We start from the raw sequence: 7,019 nt of genomic DNA, 5'->3' as shown, positions 1-7,019 counted from the left end.
CGGGAGGGAGATTGGCAAAGTATGATGCTCTCGCAAATGTTGCCTTCCTACATGCAGTTAATATTTCGATTTGCCCAGGGGTTATTTTGGGACAACCCACTTCTTGCATGGGGAGGAGTATGGCTAAACATGCTGTATTTGCTCAGGGGCAAATGACGGCCTTTCTAGTTTGTGAAGTGAATCCGTCACTATTGCCCTTAAGCCGTTATCATAAACATTAATATGTCAGCAGAGACCCAAGTCTGTCACCCTTGCCCCTTATCTGTCACGAAAGCCTTTAATCCCTCAGCGTTGTCCTTATCCCGTCATCATAGCTCTTAATCTCTCACCATCATCCTTAAACCGTCACCATAGCCCTTAATCCGCGACCTTTGCCCTTAATCCGTCACCACAATCCTTAATCCGTCGCCCTTTTACTTAATCTGTGATCGTTCCTCTTAATCCGTCATCCTTGCCCTTAATCTGTAATCATTTCCCTTAATCCGCCATCCTTACCCTTAATCCGTCACCTTAGTCCTTAATCCGTCACCCTTTCCCTTAATCTGTACTCATTTCCCCTAATCCGCCATCATTACCCTTAATCCGTCGCCTTAGTCCTTAATCCGTTACCCTTCGCCTTGATCTGTAATCATTTCCCTTAATCCGCCATCCTTACCCTTAATTCATCAACCTAGCCCTTAATCTGTTACCCTTTCCCATAATCTGTACTTATTTCCTTTAATCCGCCATTCTTACCCTTAATCTGTCACTTTATTCCTTAATCCGTTACCCTAGCCCTTAATCCGTTGCCCTTGACCTTCATCAGCCATCTTTGCTCTTAATCCGTCACCATCACCCTTAAACCATCATTATAGCCCTTAATCCGCGACCTTTGCCCTTAATCCGTCACCACAATCCTTAATCCGTCACCCTTTCGCTTAATCTGTAATCTTTTCCCTTAATCTGTCATCTTTACCCTTAATCCGTCAACTTAGTCCTTAATCCGTTACCTTTCCCTTAAGCTGTAATCATTTCCCCTTATCCGCCATCCTTACCCTCAATCTGTAATCATTTCCCTTAATCCGCCATCCTTTCCCTTAATCCGTCACCCTGGCCCTTAATCCGTTGCCCTTGACCTTCATCATCCATCCTTGCTCTTAATCCGTCTCCATAACCCTTAATTTGTCACGAAAGCCTTGATCCCTCACAGTGGTTGCCCTCAATCAGTCACATCGCCATAACCCTTAATCCGTCACCATAGCCGTTAATCTGTCACCCGATAACCTAATCCGTCACCTTTTCCCTTAATCTGTCATCCTTACCCTTAATCCGTCTTCATAACCTTAATTAATCCATAACCCTAACCATAATCCGTTACTCTTGCCCTTAATCCATCGTCAATGTTACATCTTGTTATGACCAAATTTTAGGTCTTTTAGGCAATATAGTATATAGATATAGACCACAAATGGTATGACATGTTAGCAAAGTTAGGATGGTGCCATTGTGATGGAAAAATTGACTGGGTATCAATTTTAAGCCCTGTTTCCGAGTTAATGACTTCTCCAGGCACAGCAACATGGATGCACCCATGGGAGTATCAGTTACAGGGTACTGGTCTGGTGGGCGGACATAAGGACACAGCTGCAGTCACACAGTCTAGTACCGTGGCCACAGTGTCTAGACGTATGAGAACAAAGGGCGTTTCTTATGTTAGAAAACAACTCATTTCTAGCGATAATATGGAGATTTCTAAACTCTAATCGAAAGTTGTGACAACATGGTGAGCAAGAAGGGATGTATCACCTCCATGTCAGCAGTGGAAACAACAACGGGGAAGCACGGCCAGAAGAGACTGGAAGAATATGGACTGTTTGAAAATAGCAACACCAGACGTTTGTTCATTAATCTCCAAGGCAGGACAAGTTGTTGCACGTTCCGCAGACAGGAAATTTAGATTCTGAGACTGGAAGGACAAATAACACCAGAGCCGATCTGTACAGAACCGAGGTAAGAGGCGTCTGTTTCTGTTTTTGTGCAGGTAGGTCTTTTCAGTTTTTATGTTAACGTTACGCTTTTGTGGTCATTTCAGATACCTTTCATGGCAAGGTAGAGATTTCGGCAAGTAGCCATTTTCGAAACCATCTCGACGTATGTTTGATATTCAGAATTGCTGTTAAAAGTGTTATTGAAACTTTTTAGGTTTGATGAAATATGAGCAATAACTTAGCAGCCTAGAATTTAGAAATACGTCGCATTCATCCACGTTTCAAAATCATGTGCCATACAAACGTTGAAATTCCAGAACTAATTCTAGTATGTCGCATGTCCACGTATAAGAACTAATTCCAATACAACTTATTTGTACACATTTAAAAATCTACATCCCCGACAAATGTAGACTGTTACAGTAGAACAACTACAAATGTAGAAAAGAATAATACGTCGCACTCGTCCACGTATGAAAATCATACGCCTGACAGATGTAGAAATTCCAAAACTAATTCCAGTACATCTCACCCCTGACAAATGTAGCATTAACTGAAGACAAAGTACAAATGTACAAAAAAACAGTACGTCCCATCGTCCACGTATGAAAACCATAAATCATATGCCCGAAAAACGTAGAAATGCAATTCTAGTACATCTTTTTGTCAAGTATGAAAATGTGCAAAGCCCCCCCCCCCCGACAAATTAATTTAGAATTAGTTGTGTAGTTAGAAAAAATTATACGTCGCATGTATCATCCACGTATTAAAATTTTACGCCTGACAAACGTAAAAATTCCAAAACTAATTCCAGTACATCTCATTTGTCCACGTTTGAAAACCTCAACCCCCGACAATTGTAGAATTAGCTGAAGATAAATTAAAAATGTAGAAAAATGATACGTCGCATTTGTTCACGTGTAAAAAACATAAAAAACTAGAAAGGCAACATTTGCGGGAGCAAATGCAACTTGTTTCGCCCATTTCCCTCCCCACGCAAAAATCGACTGTGGCATAGAGGCTAACGTTTGTTGTATGTCTGCAATGTTGGTATTTGAATGAATAATTGAATTGAAGACCAGTCAGAAATGGATCTCTCCCAATTTGAAACCCTATGCATGGATGGGCTCTTCCAGGCACCCATATTCATATGCTATTATTTTTTTAGTACAACGCTACGCCACACATTTTGTTTAATGCGCTATCGATCAGCGCCGATATTCAAGACTTCCCCGCGGCCCGATAGTGTAGACATGTAACAGGGGTTTACGTAAGGAGGTTGAAAATTCTTACTGATTTACGTCATTTTTAGCCAAAAACTTTAAACAACTACTCAAAGCAAGCTCAACGTAAATTTTCACGCACTTCACAACTCTCTATTGTTAATGTTAATGTTATTGTCAACGTCCCGACACGGGATGTTTCCTAAGGTGGGAAACGTTGGGTACTTTGTGTGCACTATTGTGCGCACTAGTGTCCAATCTTGGTGACAGAGGGGTAGAAAATTCGTGTACATAGCGAGGAAATGTCAGGTTTTACCATAGTGTCCAAGCTTGCGAACTTGTAGAAATCTTTGTTTCCATGCAGTGTTAAAATAAGAAAAACACCGTGTGTGTCGAAAAATACCGCCAGAAAAGTTTTGAACCTTCTCAATTGCACTTACATAACTTCAGTAGGACACAACAATAACTTACAACACAAGGATGTGAGCCAGGGAGTAGTGAAGTTGTGTCTGTACCTGTCAGAGTACTAGTAGTGCCCCTAATTAAATTGACTATTTCAACCAATCAGGTTGAGCTTGATAAATCTGCGCTCTCTCATTGGCTGACCGAATTAGTCAACCCGACCAGATGAATAAAGATGTGACCTTTAGGTCAGTGACCCCATATGAGGAAAATAGCCGATCTTCTTCCCAAAACACCCTCTAAAATCGCATTTCGAAGTATTGTATGCCAAAAGTGCGATGGGATTCTTTAAATATTTGTTCAATGTACCACCATAGCAAATTTCAGGTCATTTGGATGTATTTCCAGAGCACAGGAGGCCAAAATGTACGTTTTTGGTCAGAAAAACCTCAATAATTTCACGTTCAAGGTCAATATCGAAAAAAATAAAAATAATGCTCCCAGGGTATTTACCCACTCTACATGTATACCAAATTTCAGCTCAGTTGGTGCAGGGACGACCGAGCTGAGTCGATAACAAGATTTGACAGGAGAAAGAAACCATACGAACACAATATATTGCGCCCAACAGTATGTTGGGCTCAACATAATTACAAATGTAGAAAAAAAAGGATACGGCGCATTCGTCCAATTCTTAAAGTATCAGTTATACCCCCATTCCACTTGGACGGCGCTTTCGCCGCGCTCTCACGGCGACATAAGGACCCCATTCCAAGTCACAACACGGTTACGGGGGGCAAATGACCCATATCTTTATATAATTAGTTCGAAATATTTCGAAATATGAAATAAACCTATCTGGCTATCTATATTTCAAATCTATTAAAAAAAATTATCTCTTTTGACAGTCACTTTCGAAATGTTTGCAAATGATCAGAACAACTTCTGAAACATAGTATTCTCGTATTTTCTTTTGTTAGAAACATTTATGAATACTTATAAAGATTTGTAATTAATAAAACAATAATTCGAAGATATAATAAATACCATTAAAAAAACGTAAAATTGACCAGATCGCCGTGAGAGTGCCGACCCAAAATTGTGAAATTGCTTATCAGTTTCACGCATATTTAACTCCAAATGTTGTTGTCCTAGCTAAAGATAAAATTAGTACAATTTTACCTGTACTAAAATGCGAATTTAGAGCCCTATTTTTTTAATCGAACTCCAAAACCTTGAAGTAAGTATAACACGCCATATTCGTAGGTACTAAGAAATATGTCAAACAGCTTATCAGTGTCACATACATTCTAAATTTTGTTTCCCTGTGGCTGTAGGACCTAGCAAATACATGACTAACACGCCACCGCCAACTACTTTGAAAAAGAAAAGCCAATCATGATTTTGGAATAGTCTAATTCAAGTCAATAATTCAAGAGGTTAAATCGACCGAAGCTGTCTACCGTCTTCAGAGACGACAAGAACCAAAGAAGAGAGCATTCAGGTTGATATGTTTCTGTATGTTTTTTTCTCGATCCCTGCACAGGTCACCTATACCGGACTACAAGGTCATCCGGGGCACCCGGTATCCACGTGCACTAGGGAGGAACAATCCAGGCCTGGAACAATCTGGCCGTTTCCCACACAGACTCTAACCGCAGCAGGGGAGGTCGTCGGAGACCTTCCACTGCCGGACCAGCATCAAAGCCGTGTTACAATGATTGTGCTGTTACAACCAGACATTACCTGACACGATTTAGAGAATCTACACACTGGCGTGCACATGTTGTCCACTTTATTTGATTCAAACGAATACGTATTGTCTATTTTGTTGTTTATTTAAGTGTGCAACTTTTAGAAGCTGATTTTGCATGTATAACGTTATGAAAGAAAATACAGGTGATTAACCTCGTTAAAATCAAACCGGATGTACGAATGGTAGAAACCCAATACAAATGTGTATGCAACTGCAAGCTGCAGTAACATTTCACTCCGTCACTTACGTCCAAGAAGTTACAGTGCAACTCCTTACCAAACTTGGAACGGTTACTTTAGAATTAGTCTGCTAATTGTTGTGCTATAATTCTTTGACGGTTATTCATTTGTTTAAGTGAACTGCAGCGAAGAGATAAAGTAATCAATGTTGTGTGAGCAGAGTAAGACAGGAGACGAGAGATTTGTAAAACTAGGAAATTAAGGTCAAGAGAGCAATAGAGACATTCAGTAATTAATAAGGATCGTAGTAAGCCAACATTATGAGGTCATAATCAGTCAGTGTTATAACGTTTACGTCTCCCTTGGTAAGTATGCGGGAATCCTTGTCTCTGTGTCATTTCTTTATCCTTGATGTGGTCGTCTTCAAATCGGCATCTAAAAGAAACCGTATTTATACATCGGCCATTCTTTATTGTAAGAAGGAAAGGGTCTTAAGTATTCACCATTTCAAAATTGACTTAATTTTATTCCAAAAGCTAATTGGCCATCTCACCATTAAACAAACTAATCGTTCATTGTTTTTGTGGCTGTCGTCCCTACATCTCTGACAAGACCACAACTGCCATGTTCTTTAAGATCACGTCTCCTACACTTTCTAATTTAACATCACATTAAATAACAAATCTATATTAACCCTCTATCGTTGGGGATCTTGTCGTCCCTTACTTTTCGACAAGATCACAACAACATGATGCTCAGTGGACCTTGCTCGTCCTTTAGTACAGTGGGCCTTGTGTCCATTTGTGCCAACGGCAAGGTCACAACATCACCACACTAATAACTTTCATCTCTTATACCTAACATAAGTGGCAAAAATCACCCCTCCGGTCAAAATGGTCACACCCAACCCAAAACTAGGAAAAATATGGGAAACCAACATTAGCGACAAAAACCAACCCTAATATTATTGATTACAACACTTTCTAATCCAACATCACATTAAATAACAAATCTATATTAACCCTCTATCGTTTGGGATCTTGTCGTCCCTTACTTTTCGACGAGACCACAACAACATGATGCTCAGTGGACCTTGCTCGTCCTTTAGTACAGTGGGCCTTGTGTCCATTTGTGCCAACGGCAAGGTCACAACATCACCACACTAATAACTTTCATCTCTTATACCTAACATAAGTGGCAAAAATCACCCCTCCGGTCAAAATGGTCACACCCAACCCAAAACTAGGAAAAATATGGGAAACCAACATTAGCGACAAAAACCAACCCTAATATTATTGATTACAACACTTTCTAATCCAACATCACATTAAATAACAAATCTATATTAACCCTCTATCGTTTGGGATCTTGTCGTCCCTTACTTTTCGACGAGACCACAACAACATGATGCTCAGTGGACCTTGCTCGTCCTTTAGTACAGTGGGCCTTGTGTCCATTTGTGCCAACGGCAAGGTCACAACACCACCACACT

The 7,019-nt window shown here is 40.2% G+C and overlaps 1 long non-coding RNA gene across 1 annotated transcript; it reads left to right on the top strand.

The window, feature by feature from the left end:
- The first annotated feature begins 1,697 nt into the window (after window positions 1-1,697).
- On the top strand, window positions 1,698-6,107 carry LOC136420794 (uncharacterized). The gene is made up of 2 exons (XR_010753313.1): window positions 1,698-1,989; window positions 5,139-6,107. It is a non-coding gene; the product is annotated as an uncharacterized lncRNA (long non-coding RNA).
- Window positions 6,108-7,019: the final 912 nt, after the last annotated feature.

The sequence above is a fragment of the Branchiostoma lanceolatum genome, chromosome 15, assembly GCF_035083965.1.
Source record: "Branchiostoma lanceolatum isolate klBraLanc5 chromosome 15, klBraLanc5.hap2, whole genome shotgun sequence".
Classification (NCBI taxonomy): domain Eukaryota; kingdom Metazoa; phylum Chordata; class Leptocardii; order Amphioxiformes; family Branchiostomatidae; genus Branchiostoma; species Branchiostoma lanceolatum.
This window is presented reverse-complemented; position numbering and strand designations above follow the sequence as displayed.